The following is an 18051-nucleotide window of genomic DNA, read 5'->3' on the forward strand; positions in this document are numbered from 1 at the left end:
TTCCTGTTCTCACTTTTACCTCTATATAGCCCTAGTGATAACCCATTTTGTTTATAAGGGTATTGATTTAATTCCCTGTTTGTGTACATTAGTGATGCTTCTTTGCCCTTTTCCAGTTTCTTTTCTAGTTGTGTCTGCTTTTTCTGCTGTATCTCATTGCCAGATACCCTAAATAGGTACATTCATTGAGTAGCCCTTGAGCTTACGGAATCTTCCCCTTGAGCCCCATAACAGCAGGACGAGTGGTAGTGGGAAGTGCAATGATGTGCATGGTACATTACTTTCATCAACGTGACCAGAATAAGGAAACATTGTGTAAGGAAATGCCTCCTTGGCATGGTTACCCGCTAACTTTTTGCCTTTGCTGATGCTAAGTTTTGATTGAAAGTGTGCTAGGACCTTGCTAAACAGGCCCCAGCTTCAGTGTTCTTTCCCTAAACTGTACCTTTGTTTCCACAATTGGCACAACCCTGGCACTCAGATAAGTCCCTTTTAACTGGTACCCCTGGTACCAAGGGCCCTGATGCCAGGGAAGGTCTCTAAGGGCTGCAGCATGTCTTATGCCACCCCGGGGACCCCTCACTCAGCACATGCACACTGCCTCACAGCTTGTGTGTGCTGGTGGGGAGAAAAAGACTAAGTCGGCATGGCACTCTCCTCAGAGTGCAATGCCAACCTCACACTGCCTGTGGCATAGGTAAGTCACCCCTCTATCAGGCCTTACAGCCCTAAGGCAGGGTGCACTATACCACAGGTGAGGGCATATGTGCATGAGCACTATGCCCCTACAATGCCTAAGCAAAACCTTAGACATTGTAAGTGCAGGGTAGCCAGAAGAGTATATGGTCTGGGAGTTTGTCAAACACGACCTCCACAGTTCCATAATGGCTACACTGAAAACTGGGAAGTTTGGTATCAAACTTCTCAGCACAATAAATGCACACTGAGGTCAGTGTGCAATTTATTGTAGCATACACCCAAAGGGCATCTTAGAGATGCCCCCTGAATACCAATCCGACTTCTAGTGTAGGCTGACCAGTTTCTGCCATCCTGCCACACACCAGACATGTTGCTGGCCACATGGGGAGAGTGCCTTTGTCACTCTGTGGCCAGGAACAAAGCCTGTACTGGGTGGAGGTGCTTCTCACCTCCCCCTACAGGAACTGTAACACCTGGCGGTGAGGCTCAAAGGCTCACCCTTTTTGTTACAGCGCCCCAGGGCATCCCAGATAGTGGAGATGCCCACCCCTCCGGCCACTGCCTCCACTTTTGGCGGCAAGGCTGGAGGAGATAATGAAAAAAACAAGGAGGAGTCACCCACCAGTCAGGACAGCCACTAAGGTGTCCTGAGCTGAGGTGACACCTGCCTTGAGAAATCCTCCATCTTGAGTTTGGAGGATTCCCCTAATAGGGTTAGGGATGTGCCCCCCTCCCCACTGGGAGGAGACACAAAGAGGGTGTAGCCACCCTCAAGGACAGTAGTCATTGGCTACTGCCCTCCCAGACCTAAACACACCCCTACATTCAGTATGTAGGGGCTCCCCAGAACCTAGGAAACTAGATTCCTGCAACCTGAAGAAACAAGGACTGCTGACCTAGAAGCCTGCAGAGAAGGAGGAAGACAACAACTGCTTTGGCCCCAGCCCTTCCGGAATGTCTCCAGCTTCGAAAACCTGCAACCAGTCGACGCATCCGACAGGGACCAGTGACCTCTGAAGCCTCAGAGGACTGCCCTGAACTAAAGGACCAAGAAACTCCCGTGAACAGCAGCCCTGTTCAAAACCAGCTACTTCTTTGCAACAACGAAGTAACCTTCAAAGACTGCACGTTTCCCGTCGGAAGCATGAGACTTCACACTCTGCACCCGACGCCCCCGGCTCGAGAGCCAGAGAAAAAAAACACCACAGGGAAGACTCCCCAGCGACTGCGAGCCCGTGAGTAGCCAGAGATGACCCTGAACTCCACAGCGATGCCTGCAGAGAGAATCCAGAGGCTCCCCCTGACCGCAACAGCCTTTGACAAGGGACCCGACGCCTGGAACCAACACTGCACCCGCAGCCCCCAGGACCTGAAGGAACCGAACCTCAGCGCAGGATTGACTCCCCAGACGACCCTCTGCCTAGCCCAGGTGGTGGCCGTCCCGAGAAGCCCCCCCTGTGCCTGCCTGCACCGCTAGAGTGACCCCTGGTTCCCTCCATTGTTTTCTACCTGATATCCGACGCCTGCTTTGCACCCTGCAACCGGCCGCCCCAGTGCCGCTGAGGGTGTGTTTTGTGTGCCTACTTGTGTCCCCCCCAGTGCTCTACAAAATCCCCCTGGTCTGGCCCCTGAGGACGCAGGTTCTTACCTGCTGGCAGACCGGAACCGGAGTACCCCTGTTCTCCATAGGCGCCGATGTGTTTTGGGCACCTCTTTGACCTCTGCACCTTACCGGCCCTGAGCTGCTGGTGTGGTAACTTTGGGGTTGCCTTGAACACCCAACGGTGGGCTGCCTATGCCCCAGGACTGAGACTTGTAAGTGTTTTATTTACCTCCTAAACTAACCTTTACTTACCTCCCCCAGGAACTGTTGGTTTTTGCACTGTGTCCACTTTGAAAATCGCTTATTGCCATTTTTACAATGACTGTATATGATATTGTTTTTATTCAAAGTTCCTAAAATATCTAAGTGATGTACCTTGCATTTAATGTGTTTACTGCAAATCTTGAACCTGTGGTTCTTAAAATAAATTAAGAAAATATATTTTTCAATATAAAAACCTATTCGCCTGGAGTAAGTCTTTGAGTGTGTGTTCCTCATTTATTGCCTGTGTGTGTACAACAAATGCTTAACACTACCCTCTGATAAGCCTACTGCTCAACCACACTACCACAAAATAGAGCATTAGAATTATCTAATTTTGCCACTATCTTACCTCTAAGGGGAACCCTTGGTCTCTGTGCACACTATTTCTTACTTTGAAATAGTGTATACAGAGCCAACTTCCTACACATAACAATACTAATGTGAGGCATGTCTACAGGCATTAGGTGAATTGAGTCAAAAGAGAGTGGTGATGCAGTGCGTAACAGCACCATCTGTTATTGGACCCCAGGTGAGCAGAAAAAGTGAAAGGTGCTGAAAGCTAACTAAATTCTAAATTGTAGTGGCTATGAGTCAGAAATTAGAATTTATGTCAAGTGGGCTATTAAGTGATAGTTTGCTGGATTGCCTCTGTCTCCCCAGGAGTCTGGAACTTCTGGATGAAGGTTTGCTGTGCCAAAAAGAAGGTCAAGGTCTTTTGCCCATAGTTCAAGATTAGTTTTGTACAGGGCAGAACGGCGTCCATTTGGACCTGGAGAACATCAGTTCGACTCCTCTGGATCTTGTTTCCTCTATAGCAGGTTGATCTTAGATTTTGCCAAAACTATTCCTGTTCTCTTGAGTGGCAGCCCTTGTTGCTCAGTCTTGTCCCCATAATGGTCTTGCAAGTTGAGCTGTCTTGCTGGATAGTTGTGGATTAAGAGAGTGCCACTGGCTTGATGAGTTCTTCAGCTGTGGTTGCCAATGGCTCTTCTTGCCTTGTTGAGTAATGTTTTACAGATGTTAGGACCATGCCTCCTCACTTCTGTTTGCCACAAATACTATAGTGTTGTCATTGTTTAGCTTGTGGATTATTTTCCAGAAGGCTCTAAAGTCTCTGGAGTTGCATGTATGGAGTATATTTTCCCAGAATATGTCTGAGTGTTGTTACTTGGCCAACCATACTGCTCTCTTGTTCCCTTTGTGCAATTTCTAACTTTGGGCATGATTTAGATCTCTGCAAACGGGTTACTCAGTCACAACAGTGACGGATATCCTCTCCACTTAAATATAAATCCCATTATGTCCTATGGGATTTATATTTCGCAGGATGAGATATCTGTCACCAATGTGACAGAGTAATCCGTCTGCTGAGATCTAAATCAGGCCCTTTGTCTTGTTCCTTCACCATCCTCTGGAGTTGCATGTATGGCGCATCTTTGCCCAGAATATGCCTGAGTGCTGTTTCTTGGCCAACAAGACTCCCCTCTTCTACTCTGCACAATTTCCTGATTTGTCTTGTTCCTTCACCAAGTGATTGTGTTTCAACAGGCAGTATTCCCGATTTAGTGCCCGTTATGCTGAGGTTACATTTTTTTGACATCCACAGGGTGGTTCTCTGTTTAGTAGTTAGCAGTAGAGTGGAGATTTTCTTTTAACCATGCCTTGATTCCTGCAGTACTGCTTCCAGTTGCTGACAGCATTGGACGTAGTGATAGGATGTGCATCTAATAAATTAATGCAGTCTGATAGGATTTAATCTTGCATTTGTGTTTGCCGGTGCATCCAATTCAGATTTTTCCAGTTTTAGTCCAGAGGTAAATGTGTTGGCATAAGCCGCAGGTTAGGAGTTAACTGCTATTATCTGTAGATTATGGTCACTTTCCTCATGCTCTTAGATTTAAAAATCTATGATTTACTACAAAAAAAAAAGCCAATGAGGCTGCTGTTTAATCTATCATGGTGAAGGACTATGAGTAGAATAAATTTATGACAAAAACATTTAGGGCCTCATTCTGACCCTGGCGGACGGCGGAGGCCGTCCGCCAGGGTACCGCCGCTGAATGACCGCACCGCGGTCAAAAGACCGCGGCGGCCATTCAGACATTTCCTCTGGGCCGGCGGGCGCTCTCCAAAAGAGCGCCCGCCGGCCCAGAGGAAATGCCCCTGCAACGAGGACGCCGGCTCAGAATTGAGCCGGCGTAGTTGCAGGGGTGCGACGGGTGCAGTTGCACCCGTCGCGTATTTCAGTGTCTGCTTAGCAGACACTGAAATACTTTTCGGGGCCCTCTTACGGGCCATGGGGGATTCTAAGGGCAGCGGTAAACCGGCGGGAGACCGCCGGTTTGCCTCTTCTGACCGCGGCCGAACCGCCGCGGTCAGAATGCCCTGCGGGGCACCGCCGGCCTGTCGGTGGTGCTCCCGCCGACCCTGGCCCAGAATGACCCCCTTAGTGAGATCCCCAATTAGGCTTAGATATTTTTTTAGTTAATGTGACTTTGACAGCTAAAGTACTCGAGTATAAAAAAGGATTGAAAAATGGTTAGGAATATTCTTTCTCAGAGGCTCAAATTAAACTGTAGGAAAAAGAACCATAGCTCAAGAAATGGGTGATATTATTAAACGTGGGTAAAGAATAAGGCTTTCAAGTTGGGAATGGATATACAATTGTACAGGAACCAGGATCTATCAAGGTATTTCATCATTTGGACCATTCAGGAATGTTTTCAGCTTATCGACTGAGCACTGCTCTTTTGAAAAAAGCATTTTAGTGACACTGTCCTGTGGTACAGTGTAGTTTCTCAGTTATGGTTCATTTATATTGTTCTCATTATGTCATTGTGTCAAAAAGTGTATTATCAGCTTAGTAGTGGAACATTTGTAACAAATGTTGGTATGATGTTAATGGTCATGTCAATATACTTCAAACTGCATGGGGACTCTATTATATATATATGAAAACATACAACGTGGTCCTCCTTACGGTGTGCTTTTTCATGCTGGTGCAGATCTGAGGAATGGACCTTTCCCCCACACTTTGAAAACAAACAGTTGATAGCAACTGCACACTGCACTACAGGAGGAAAAGATTTTTCTCTTCATTCTTTATTGCAGTCAAAAACAGTCACCATCCATCACCACCGACGTGTTTCGACCTACTGGTCTTGATCATCGGTGGTGATGGATGGTGACTGTTTTTGACTGCAATAAAGAAAGAAGAGAAAAATCTTTTCCTCCTGGAGTGCAGTGTGCAGTTGTTATCAACTGTTTGTTTTCAATATATATATATATATATATATATATATATATATATATATATATATCGCTATTACATCTTGCACATTTCCTGAGCTCCGAAGGTGTACGTAGGCCTAAGTCAAGTTGTGTTGTCCTCTATATAAATTAGCATCCTCCACACATACTTCACAGAGAATGCCTTATTAAGGCTACTGCCCCCAAAGAGTTCCTTGATAGTTTTTTTTTCTCTGGAAGGATCTTGCTTTTATAGGAACTAGGTTTAGGATTCAGATGCTAATTCCCAAGCCTCCTCTCCAAGAAAGACATGTGAATAAGATTTTAGAATTTGACTCAGAGGCCAGCGTCTTCTTCTATTAAGAAAAATAGGTAAGGTAAAGAGAGACAGAGAGAGAGGAACAGGTGGCGTCTAACTGGTGATGTTAAACTATTGCAGGCTGGTAAGTCTTGCCAGGCCAAAGATCAATACACTCCCAGGAGGATGCAGTAAACCCATGTAAAGGATAGGCAAGCGTGATTAGAATTATCAACCAAATCTGACCCCTCTGATAGTATAGTCTAGTCTGGGACTTACCAGGTCCTACAAGACAAATGCCAGTAATGAGCCAAAGATCTACCAGAAATGCCTGCTTAGAGATGTTTATATTGTATTAGAGGACACCAAAGCAGGAGAACACTAAGGCCCAGATTTATGACAAAGTAGTGCAGCACGGTGCTGTGCCAAAAATAGCAGCGCAGCGCTGCTCCACTTTTGAAACGCAGGGATGCGCCATACTTACAGGAATCCGGCGCACCCCTGCGTTTCCCCCTACAACGGCACTGAATTAAGCTGCCTGTGCCGACGCAGGCATCCTTGTGCAAGAGGGTCTGCGTTGAGGGGATAGATTGTTTATGTGCAGGAACGTGTCGTTTCCTGCACATAAACAATCTAAAATGGCGATTTGGCACTCCTATGTGTCCTGAAAAATGCAGCACACATAGAAGTACCAAAGCTTCATTTTGGAATGATTGTTTATGTGTAGGAAGGGACACCTTCCTGCATATAAGCAATCATTCATGGCATTTTGCTTCCCCTAAGCATTCCTCCTCGTTTTGCCATGCTAACGCCACCCCTGGGGTGACGTTAGTTTTTGGAGCTGCCACAGATTTACGATTTCTCGCAAATCTGGGGCAGCATCAAAAACAATGAGTGTTGCGATGGAACGCCCATTGCAACACCCATTGCATTCCCTTCTGACGCAATAAACTGCATTAGAGGGGCCATACAAGGAGGTGTAATGCCACATAAAGTGCCTTTACACTTCCTTGTAAATATGGAGCAGTGGTTAGCGCCACCGGAGCGTCATGGAAAGTTGCGCTAAGGGCTTGTAAATATGCCCCTAAATAGGTATGCCAGTAGTTGTTCAGACAGCAGCATGGAGTATATCAAGAATTCAACTACGTTAAGGAATACAGGTAAGCTCATGCACAGTGGTAATTGTAGGAAGTGGAAGAAGAGGGGAAAATCAACTAAGGTGCAGTTGTGAAAGTAGGACAATGTCTTTGAGCCTGCTAAAGACTAAAACGTGTTTATTATACAAAACTAAGCAAAACAGCAATACTGCAGCTCAGAGAGACACAGCCTTGCTCTCCCAAAGTTAGGCCCAGATCTAAGAAGCACTAGTGCCACATAGTGTCATTTTTTAAGCTAATGTGGTGTTAGGCTTCAGAATTTGCTGTGCCATATTTACAAAGTGGCGCAATGCATGCATTGCGCCACTTTGTAACCCTTTGTGCCACATTATGCATGCACCATGCATAATGTATGCAAAGGGGTCTTCCCCCATTAGGGGGACCGCAAAAATGGCACAGTGGAATCTAAGAGATTCCAATGCGTCATTTTTTTAGGCTACTTGTAACGCCTGCTCAGAGCGGGTGTTAAAAGGGGGCACATCAAGGGCCCCTATGTACTGGGCCCCTATTGACTACTCAGGGTTAGCACCAAAATGTTGGCGCTAACCACCAACATTTTGGTGCTAACCCCAAACAGTACATCAATAGCATCAAACTTTTCACACTATTACCACCTACTCTGTGCCATAGTACGCAATATTTTACATACTGCGCACACATGGAGGTGGTAGGGGGGGCGCTAAGGGGCGCAAGAAAAGTGGTGCTGCACTGAGTGAAACACTACTTTTCCTAAATCTGCCTTATAGTGAGCATGTAAAGCTAACTCCTCCCACAACATCTCCAGTTTTCTACACTGTCTTCAGCTAGGCTACAGAAAGAGTTCATGTGACACGAACCAAAAATTTAAGGTAGTGGTACTTTGCTGGTATGTTGCTTTCTCATGAGAAGTGTGCAAAGAGACCTTAACACTAAGATATATGGAGCAAACATCATTATCTGAGCTAACAGGATTTTTAATTCTTCATTTGTAGTTCCAAGAATAAAAGCGAGGTTGTGAATGTCTAATATGAGAAGGCCTGTGCAATAGTACCGCAGGCAGACAAAACGGCTGTGCTTAAAACATGAATCTTAATAAAGCATCAAATTAATATGGAATAGCAAACAACTTTACCCAATAAAGGTGATATGGTAGTCAGAATATCAGTTGATGAATTGTATAACTAAGCAGTTGTGAGGCAAAGGACAACCTTCACTTCCACTTCTTAAGTTCACCCGGAGGCGCTCACTTTCCCTCTGAACCTTACTGTGATTAGTCCCTCTGTGCCCCACTGCCACTGGCCTTCTCTCACTCCCCACATTTCCTAAACTGTGTTTTCTTACTGTTTTTAGAAAACCAGATCAACCTGACTGTTTTCTTCACAGATCATTCCCCATTATTCCTGCCATTCTGTCAGAAGTGGTCTAGTGTGTATCAACATATTCTTTAAGTTCCTGCTCCTCTTGAAGGCAAAGAGTTTTTTTTAAAGCTCCTGAGTTCCTGAATTGAATATAGGCCAGTTCCTATTCATTGGTGTTCTTTACAGGCGTGCCGTCTGCTAGGTTCTCTTCAGGAGTGTTCCAGCAGTCCTGATGTTATATTATTTCTAGCCCTTTTTTGTCGCCCTTTATATGACTAGTATGCCTTCTCAGCAAGTTTCTCTATTAGTTCATCAGCTTGTTCTTCGCACTTCTTGAGAGACGAGCCATTCCTCATGTTAGACCTGACAGCCTTAGGGTGGTCACCCCTATCTTTTTGCCTGCCTCCCTCCACTTTTTGGACACTGTTTTTGCTGGTTTTTAGACTCTGCGCACTTTAACACTGCACACCAGTGCTAAAGTGCATATGCTGTCTCCCTTTAAACATGGTAACATTGGATCATACTCAAGTGGACTATTTAATTTACTTATAAGTCCCTAGTAGTGTGCACTATATGTGCCCAGGGCCTGTAGCTTAAATGCTACTAGTGGGCCTGCAGCACTGGTTGTGCCACCCACTTGAGTAGCCCCTTAACCTTGTCTCAGGCCTGCCATTGCAAGGCCTGAGTGGGAGTTTCACTGCCAATTCGACTTGGCATTTAAAAGTGCTTGCCAAGCCTAAAACTCCCCTTTTTCTACATATAAGACACCCCTAAGGTATGCCCTAGGTAACCCATAGGGCAGGGTGCTGTGTAGGCAAAAGGCAGGACATGTACGTATGTAGTTTACATGTCCTGGTAGTGTAAAACTCCCAAATTCGTTTTTACACTGCTGTGAGGCCTACTCCCTTCACAGGCTAACATTGGGGCTGCCCTCCTACATTGTTTGAATGGCAGCTGCTGATCTGAAAGGAGTAGGAAGGTCATATTTAGTATGGCCAGAATGGTGATATAAAATCCTGCTGACTGGTGAAGTTGGATTCAATATTACTATTTAAGAAATGCCACTTTTAGAAAGTGAGCATTTCTCTGCACTTAAATCTTTCTGTGCCTTACAATCCACGTCTGGCTGGGTTTAGTTGACAGCTCCTTGTGCATTCACTCAGACACACCCCAAACACAGGATACTCAGCCTCACTTGCATACATCTGCATTTTGAATGGGTCTTCCTGGGCTGGGAGGGTGGAAGGCCTGCTCTCACACAAAGGACTGCCACACTCCCTACTGGGACCCTGGCAGCCAGGATTGAACTGAAAGGGGACCTGGTGCACTTCTAAGCCACTCTTTGAAGTCTCCCCCACTTTAAAGGCACATTTGGGTATATTAACAGGGCCTCTGCCCTTTCTAACTCAGACACTTCCTGGAGAAGATAACTGGAACCAGAACCTGCATCCTGCCAAGAAGAACTGCCTGGCTGTCCAAAGGACTCACCTGACTGCTTTCTGTGAAGGACTGCTGCCTTGCTGTTGCCCTGCTGCCTTGCTGCTCTCTCGCTGAGGTGAAGAAGTGTTCTCCCAAGGCTTGGATAGAGCTTGCCTCCTGTTCCCTGAAGTCTCAGGACCAAAAAGGCTTCACTCTTGCAACTGGACTCCTTGTGCGGCGAAAATTTGATGCACAGCTTGCTAAAACCGATGCATAGCCTGCCCCGCAGTGAGAAATTCACCGCACACCGAACTGGAACGACACAGAGCGACTTCGCAAGGAGAAGATCGACGCGGCGCCTGCGTTGCGACCGGAACTTCGATGCACGGGCCACTGGATCGACGCACAGCTGACCTGGGACGACACAGCCCGACTTCCAGAGGGGAAATTGACGCAGCGCCTGCCGTGCAGAAGAAACTTACATGCAACGCCCACCAGAATGACGCAGAGTTGGTGACTTCACTCCGCAAGCCCAGGATTCCACAGACAGACCCCGTGGCGTCTGAAAACCCCGCAACCCGGAGAGGAACCACGACCGAGTACCGGAAATCGGCGCACAGCCGTCCCTGCAAGGAAACTAAATGACGCATCGCTGTGTGCGGCCCGAGAAATCGACACACACCCCTTTGTTTCCCACTTCTCCTCCTCTGCGGCCCTTTGCGGAGATTTTTCACGCGAACCAGGTGCTTTGTGCTTGAAAGAGACTTTGTTTGCTTTAAAAAGACATAAGACACTTTGGGGGTCATTTCCAACCTTGGCGGTCGGTGTTAAAGCGGCGGCTAAACCGCCAACAGTCTGGCGGTAAAAAAAATGGAATTCCGACCCTGGCGGAAACCGCCAACATAGACCGCCACTTCAACACACCGCCCGCCACGGTGGGACAAACAAACAGCGCGGCGGTCACCGCCAACAGACAGGCGAGAGTCAATGTACCGCCCACCCCATCACAACCTACCAATCCACTACCTTTTCCGGGGCGGTAGCCCCGCCGATAAAAACACGGCGGAAACAGCCATTTCTAACGGAAAACGCTCACCTCCATACACCCCACGAGGAATCTGGACAGCATGGAACCCGAACTCCACATCCTCCCAGCGATTGTCTTCCTGCTCCTCTACCAGGAGCACGAACGCCGGCGCAGAAGACAACGGTGAGTACTGCACCTACGACACAGGGGAGGGGGGAGGGAAAAAAGTACGGGGACACACATACGCGACACACCCACCCCCACCCTCACCCACTACAACACACACATCAATGCATAGCAACAACTCAGAGTTACACCCCCCAAACCCCCCGGAAGAATGCAAAGACAAAAGGAAATGATTCTAAACATTGGAATATATTGTATCACTGCCTTAAAAATATATCACACATCTAAAACCTTTATATACATACATTTTAAAGTCCGATCATTGTAGCAGGCAGTGTCCGTGGACCACTGGGCCCAAATCACATGGGCAAAGCCCACACAGGATACCTGACTCCAACGGAGAGAACACTGCAGGGGCATCAGATAGCAAAACTACAGGCACCTCAGGGGGAAAGGAAGGGGGGGCACCTCAGCCAGATGAGTCCACGACGCCAGATCCACGAAGGGCCTCCATGGCCACTGTTCCATCCTGGGGAGTGCAAAGCCACAGTCTCTCAAGTCTCTACATTGGGTGGTTTGCCCACTGTTACATCCTGGGGAGTGCAAAGCCACAGTCTCTCAAGTCTCTCCAGTGGGTGGTTTGCCCACTGTTACATCCTGGGGAGTGCAAAGCCACAGTCTCTCAAGTCTCTCCAGTGGGTGGTTTACTCACTGTTACATCCTGGGGAGTGCAAAGCCACAGTCTCTCAAGTCTCTCCAGTGGGTGGGTTGCCCACTGTTACATCCTGGGGAGTGCAAAGCCCAGTCTCACAAGTGGATAACAGTCTCCACTGGTTCTGGAGGGGGACTGGTGCCCAGAGTGCTTCGTGCAGCCCTGCCCGATACAGAGGCGGGCCTGCCCCTTCCGCCAATGGGCCAGCGGTGCTTGAGACGGCGGTGCCCTGTTCAGCGGTGCTTGAGACGGCGGTGCCCAGTTCAGCGGTGCTTGAGATGAAGGGCCCAGTCCAGCGGTGCTTGAGACGGCGGTGCCCTGTTCAGCGGTGCTTGAGATGAAGGGCCCAGTTCAGCGGTGCTTGAGATGAAGGGCCCAGTTCAGCGGTGCTTGAGACAGCGGTGCCCAGTTCAGCGGTGCTTGAGACGGCAGTGCCCAGTTCAGCGGTGCTTGAGACGGCGGTGCCCTGTTCAGCGGTGCTTGAGACGACGGTGCCCTGTTCAGCGGTGCTTGAGATGAAGGGCCCAGTCCAGCGGTGCTTGAGACGGTGGTGCCCTGTTCAGCGGTGCTTGAGATGAAGCGCCCAGTTCAGCGGTGCTTGAGATGAAGGGCCCAGTTCAGCGGTGCTTGAGACAACGGTGCCCAGTTCAGCGGTGCTTGAGACGGCGGTGCCCTGTTCAGCGGTGCTTGAGACGGCGGTGCCCTGTTCAGCGGTGCTTGAGACGGCGGTGCCCTGTTCACCGGTGCTTGAGACGGCGGTGCCCAGTTCAGCGGTGCTTGAGACGGCGGTGCCTTGTTCAGCGGTGCTTGAGACGGCGGTGCCCAGTTCAGCAGTGCTTGAGACGGCGGTTCCCAGTTCAGCGGTGCTTGAGATGAAGGACCCAGTTCAGCGGTGCTTGAGATGAAGGGCCCAGTTCAGCGGTGCTTGAGATGAAGGGCCCAGTTCAGCGGTGCTTGAGACGGCGGTGCCCTGTTCAGCGGTGCTTGAGACGGCGGTGCCCAGTTCAGCGGTGCTTGAGACGGCGGTGCCCAGTTCAGCGGTGCTTGAGACGGCGGTGCCCAGTTCAGAGGTGCTTGAGACAGCGGAGCCCTGTTCAGCGGTGCTTGAGACGGCGGTGCCCAGTTCAGCGGTGCTTGAGACGGCGGTGCCCTGTTCAGCGGTGCTTGAGACGGCGGTGCCCAGTTCAGCGGTGCTTGAGACGGCGGAGCCCTGTTCAGCGGTGCTTGAGACGGCGGTGCCCTGTTCAGCGGTGCTTGAGACGGCTGTGCCCTGTTCAGCGGTGCATCGGATGAGTGTCCAGCTCAGCGGATCTGGCCATCGCATGGAGGTCATTCGCCACCTGACCTGTGGCTGGCGGTGCCTTCCTGCCCATCTGTCGTGTGGCTGGCGGGGCCCTCCTGGGCTGCAGTACCGGGCCTGTGGGTGTCCTCCTGCCCACCTGGGATGGGGCTTGCTGGGCCCTCCTGGGCTGCAGTACCAGGCCTGTGGGTGTCCTCCTGCCCACCTGGGATGGGCTGGCGGGGCCCTCCTGGCCAGCTGGGCTGCTGGCGGACTTGTCGGGCGTGCTGCCCTTCCCAGCCTTCCCTGTTCGCCTGTGGCCCTTCCCCACCTTTGGCGGTGTGCCAGGTGGCACCACACTTCCTGCCGGAGCCATGGTAGGGATTTTGGTCCCTGGAGTCTTCGGCCTCTCGCGCCGGCCACTGACAATCTTCAGATGTTTTACCGGGGGTGGGCTGGCCGTGCCTTGGCTCCTTACTGAACTGGCTGCCCTTGAGGGTGGGGGACTCCACAGTCCATGGCACACTGTCATTACAGGTCCCGCTTTTGTGGTGGCTGAGGTGCTGACTGGAGTCCTATGAGATGGACGGGGTGGGGGAGTTGTTGGAAAGAGGTCAAGTTTGGAAAGGAAAAGCAATTTAGGAACAGAGGGACGGGTAGGTGTAGTGGGTATGGGAGTGGAGGAAGAGGTTGTGGTTGTAGGAGTCTTCAGTCTGGTGTCTTTGGGTGCAGGTGCTTGGGCTGGATGCTGTCGTGAGGTGGATGGCAGTTGGGTGGGTGGCTGCCTGCGTTTGTGTAGCTTGGAAGAGGGGGTCACAGACACAGTGGGAGAGGACACAGGGGACGTGTAAATGGTAGTGGGGGTGGTGACTGCACGTGTGCGGCGGGTTCTGATGGGTGTGCTGATGATGGACGTAGTGGCTGAAGATGTTGTGCATGCAGGTGTGAGTGGAGACGTGACAGGGAGGGAGGAGGGAGACGAGGAGGAGAGGGACACATTGGAGGCAGTGGGTGTTGGTATGTCTGTCTGTGGATGTTGCTTGTGTGAATGCTTGTGTGATGTGTGGTGCTTATGTCTGGATGAGCTTCCCTTGGGTGTTGAGGTGTGTGCAGGCTGGTCTGATGGTGTGTCTGGGAACAGAGGTACAGGTGATAGGGTATGGGTGGAGGAAGTTGGAGGGGGGAGGCTAGAGACAGGGACAATTGCTGCCATCAGTGCTGAGGCCAGAGTGTTGAACGATCGCTGATGGGCAGCCTGATCAGAATGAATGCCCTCCAGGTATTCATTACTCTGGTGCACCTCCCTTTCTACACCCTGGATGGCATTCAAAAGGGTAGACTGCCCAACAATGAGCGTCCTCAGGAGGTCAATGACCTCCTCACTGAGGGCAGCAGGGGTGACAGGGGCAGGGCCTGAGGTGCCTGGGACGAATGAGATGCCCACCTTCCTGGGTGAGCGGGCACGGGCCAAATGCTGAGGGGCTGCTGGGAGGGCAGTGCTGGTGCGCTGGGTGGCGGTTGTACCTGTTGGTGCAGGGGGCACGGATGTTGCCGCCACCACAAGGGAGCTCCCTTCAGAGGACGAGTCCGTGTCACTAATGTCTGCACGAGTCCCCGCTGTGGAGCTCCCCTCGCCCTCCGTCCCACTGGTGTATTCGGAATCCATTGCATGGCCCTCCAGGGTCATGTGGGATGCAGCTCCCTCGTGCTCCGATGCCACTTCTCCTCCGCCTGATGATGCTAATGCACACATGAACAGGAAGACCACAAAAAAGGGGGGGAGGGAATAAAGACATGTTGAGTGCATGCATTGGCGACACCGTTGGCGGAGAGGACAGACACAGAAGCCCCCTGCACTACGCCGCGCACTTGGGGTCCACTACTCAATCCGTGGGACATGGCCTACAAGCCTATGGACGACAACTGCACACATAGATGACACAGGGCCATGGATAACTGTACTTGGCACCCTACAGAGGTGGGGGGCGGGGGCACAAGGCCATGCCTTACGGAGGGGCCTAGCCTACAGAAATCGCCCTGGCCTAGGGATACCCACAGCCCTCCTCCCCCACCCAGACACCTCCACTGCGCGCAAAGTCAGCAGAATGAGGTTGTACTCAACCCCTTGTGTCTGCTGTGATGTCCTCACGCGCCCATCCAAATCGGGGTAGGCCACCGCCAGGATCCGGGACATCAGGGGGGTCAAAGTACGACTGGCACCCCTCCCACGTTGGGAGGCCATCCCCAGCTGAGCCTCCGCCGTCTTCCTGCTCCAGCGTCGGATGTCCTCCCATCTCTTCTGGCAGTGGGTGCCCCGTCTCTGGTGGACCCCCAGGGCCCGGACGTCCTTGGCGATGGCACGCCAAATGTCTATCTTCTGGTGGGCGCTGACCTATGTGAAATGTACAGGGGGAGAAAAAGAGTCATCACCTTCTGAACCCTCAATGTGAGTGGCCCCCCATCCCTACCCTTGCCATGTGGCACATCCTGTCATCCGTCGTCTGATGCATGCCTCATTCGCTCCCCTCCCCACCATCTTTCATCCACCCGACTCAACACAGGCATTGGCCACAAAGCATGGTCCCAGTGTACTTACCTGTTGGTCTGGAGGACCGTAGAGTAGCGCATACTGGGGGAGGACCCCATCCACGAGTTTCTCCAATTCCTGAGCAGTGAAGGCAGGAGCCCTTTCACCAGTCGCATGAGCCATTGTCTCTTCCAGACCGAGGTCACAGCAGCACTTGCAGTGTAGGTCCTCTCCTGTCGAAGATCAGGTATCGAGTGATTAAGCAGATAGAAAATGGCGGTCACGCCCGTGGCGGTGCATACCGCGGTGGTGCGTACCGCGACCGCCGGCGCACATCGTCATTGGCTCCTGAGACCCATAGGGTTCAATGTTAACCAATGCTGCTTTGCGCCGCGGTCTTCGACCGCCTACCGCCACGGTGTGCCACGCCAGCGCATTGACCTCACATCCCATTGTCACACTTCACAGGTCAGGCAGCCACCATTTCAAGGGCCCACATGGCTTACTTTTAACTGCGTCACACATACCTAGGCCTTGCATCAACACTCCTACAAACCATTCAATGCATTGGGAATTGTGTTTTGTGCAAACTGTGCCTACGTACCTGTGGGCTGATTGACTCTGTGCTCGCTGTTGTCCTATATAGGCACCGTCCGCTGGGACATGCGAGGAGATGGAGGAATCTTCCCGTGTACAGACCGCTGGTAGACCTGTCGACAATGGAGGAAAGACATGTCATACTGACATACAGGCTTGACCGAGCCACTATTCAGGAACTGTGTGCCCAGCTGGAGCCAGACCTGATGTCACCCATCCGCCAACCCACAGGGATCCCACCTCTAGTGCAGGTGCTGTCAGTACTCCATTTCTTTGCAAGTGGGTCATTTCAAACAACAGTGGCCATATCATCAGCGATGTCCCAGCCTATGTTTTCCAAGGTGTTGTCCAGAGTGTTGTCTGCCCTTCTGAAATACATGCGGAGCTACATTGTTTTCTCTGAGGTGGAGGATTTGCCTACAGTGAAAGGTGATTTCTATGCTCTTGGACATATCCCCAACATCATAGGTGTCATTGATGGGACACATGTGGCTTTAGTACCCCCCAGCAGGAGTGAACAAATGTACAGAAACAGAAAGAGTTATCATTCGATGAATGTACAGATGGTGTGTTTGGCAGACCAGTACATCTCCCATGTTAATGCCAAGTTCCCTGGCTCTGTGCATGACGCCTACATCATGCGGAATAGCAGCATCCCTTATGTGATGGGTCAACTCCAGAGGCACCGTGTGTGGCTAATTGGTGACTCTGGTTACCCCAACCTGTCCTGGCTACTGACCCCAGTGAGGAATCCCCGGACAAGGGCAGAGGAACGGTACAATGAGGCCCATGGGAGAACTAGGAGGGTGATCGAGCGGACCTTCGGCCTTCTGAAGGCCAGGTTCCGCTGCCTCCATATGACAGGTGGATCCCTATTGTACTCACCAAAGAAGGTGTGCCAGATCATCGTGGCCTGCTGTATGCTTCACAACCTGGCTTTGCGACGCCAGGTGCCTTTTCTGCAGGAGGATGGTCCAGATGGTGGTGTTGTAGCAGCTGTGGAGCCTGTGGAGAGTGAAGAAGAGGAAGCCAAAGAGGACGACATAGACAACAGGAACACAGTAATACAGCAGTATTTTCAATGACACACAGGTAAGAGTCCAACCCGTCATATTACATATACTTAACCCCTACTACCTCTCTACTGTCTGACCTTTTCCCCCTGTGTATGGTAACTGAGTTGTGACTTTCCCTTCCAATTTCAGAGATGTGGGCCATACTGCGTGACATCTGCTTTATTTCACCATGGACTACAGCTGTGTGACAGTGGTATGTTGGCATCACAATGTAAATATGCATTTTGGGACGGTAATGTCTAATACATTAGTACAAAATCACAGCCAGACTCCTGATTGTTTTGTCGAATAACTGTTTATTTCAGTGTCCTATATTGGTGGGTGATTGCAAGTCGGTGAGGGGTGATGGTGGAGGATTGTCCATGGCAGAGTCCAGACTATTAGTCTCACAGGTGCAATGTCCAAATGCCTGTGGAAAGAGGAGCAAGGGCAGTATAAGAATGGACAGGGTGTCAATGTGGGACAGTGGGATGACAATCAGGGAGGTATCCTTTCCTGGCGGGGGTCTTGGCATCTTACTCTGTCTTCTTCCTGGATCTCAGGGCCCGCTTGCGGGGTGGTTCTCCTTCTGCAGGGGGTGGGGTGCTGGTGGCCTGTTGGTCCTGTGGCGGGGCCTCCTGTCCACTAGCGCCGGCGGAGGTGGTAGGCAGTTCTTGGTCCATGCTAGTGTCAGGGGCCCTT

The sequence above is a fragment of the Pleurodeles waltl genome, chromosome 5 (assembly GCF_031143425.1).
Source record: "Pleurodeles waltl isolate 20211129_DDA chromosome 5, aPleWal1.hap1.20221129, whole genome shotgun sequence".
NCBI classification, from domain to species: Eukaryota; Metazoa; Chordata; class Amphibia; order Caudata; family Salamandridae; genus Pleurodeles; species Pleurodeles waltl.